Genomic DNA, 1,265 nt, shown 5'->3' with positions numbered 1-1,265 from the left:
GCAACAGGGACAGGTAAGACATGTCAAGGCAGGCAGGGGTCGAAGAACCAGGGTAAGGCAAAGGAACAGGGCGGCAGGTGGACTCAGGGTCAGGGACGGGCAGAGTTCAGTTATCCAGAGGTGGGGCAAAGGTACAGGACGGCAAGCAGGCTCAGGGTCAGGCAGAGAGGTCAGGCGGGTGGGTACATGGTCAGGACCAGGAGGACGAGGAAAGAAAGGCTGGGAAACGATAGGAGCTGACAGGAAAAACGCTGGTTAGCTTGAACGAACAAGACGAACTGGCAACAAACAGACAGAGAATACAGGTATAAATACACAGGGGATAATGGAAAGATGCGCAACACCTGGAGGGGGATGGATACAAGCACAAGTACAGGTGAAACAGATCAGGGCATGACAAACATAGAAGTGGAGGCTTTCTCCTTGAGGAAACCTGCTAGATAAATACTAAAATAGCACATTTTCTGCAGTAACAGTAAAACGTTTGCACACATCAACTCATTCAAGGGTTTTCTTTATTTTTACTATTTTCTACATTGTATAATAATAGTAAAGACATCAAAACTATAAAATAGCACATGTGGAATCATATAGTAACGAAAAAAGTGTTAAACCTATCAAAATACATTTTATAATTGAGATTCTTCAAAGTAGCCACCCTTTGCCTTGACGACAGCTTTCCACACTCTTGGCTTTCTCTCATCCAGCTTCACCTGGAATGCTTTTCCAACAGTCTTGCAGGGGTGCCCACATATGTTGAGCACTTGTTGGCTGCTTTACCTCTGCGGTCCAACTCATCCCAAACCATCTCAATTGGGTTGAAGTCTGATGAGTGCGGAGGCCAGGTCATCTGATGCAGCACTCCATCACTCTCCTTCTTGGTCAAATAGCCTGGAGGTGTGTTGGGTCATTGTCCTGTTGAAAACCAAATTGTAGTCCCACTAAGCGCAAACCAGATGGGATGGCGTATCGCTGCAGAATGCTGTGGTATCCAGGCTGGTTAAGTGTGCCTTGAATTCTAAATAAATCACTGACCAGCAAAGCACACCCACACCATCACACCTCCTCCTCCATGCTTCACGGTGCGAACCAACATCAGAGATCATCCGTTCACCTACTCTGCGTCTCACAAAACACAGCGGTTGGAACCAAAAATCTCAAATTTGGACTCATCAGACCAAAGGGCAGATTTCCACCGGTCTAATGTCCATTGCTCGTGTTTCTTGGCCCAAGCAAGTCTCTTCTTATTATTTGCGTCCTTCATT

At 46.4% G+C, this 1,265-nt stretch overlaps 1 non-coding gene across 1 annotated transcript; it reads right to left on the bottom strand.

The window, feature by feature from the left end:
• Positions 1-410: 410 nt before the first annotated feature.
• LOC111969059 (U7 small nuclear RNA) lies at positions 411-463 on the bottom strand. The gene has a single exon (XR_002877944.1). It is a non-coding gene; the product is annotated as a U7 small nuclear RNA (small nuclear RNA).
• Positions 464-1,265: the final 802 nt, after the last annotated feature.

This window comes from Salvelinus sp. IW2-2015, linkage group LG9 (genome assembly GCF_002910315.2).
Source record: "Salvelinus sp. IW2-2015 linkage group LG9, ASM291031v2, whole genome shotgun sequence".
Classification (NCBI taxonomy): Eukaryota; Metazoa; Chordata; class Actinopteri; order Salmoniformes; family Salmonidae; genus Salvelinus; species Salvelinus sp. IW2-2015.
This window is presented reverse-complemented; position numbering and strand designations above follow the sequence as displayed.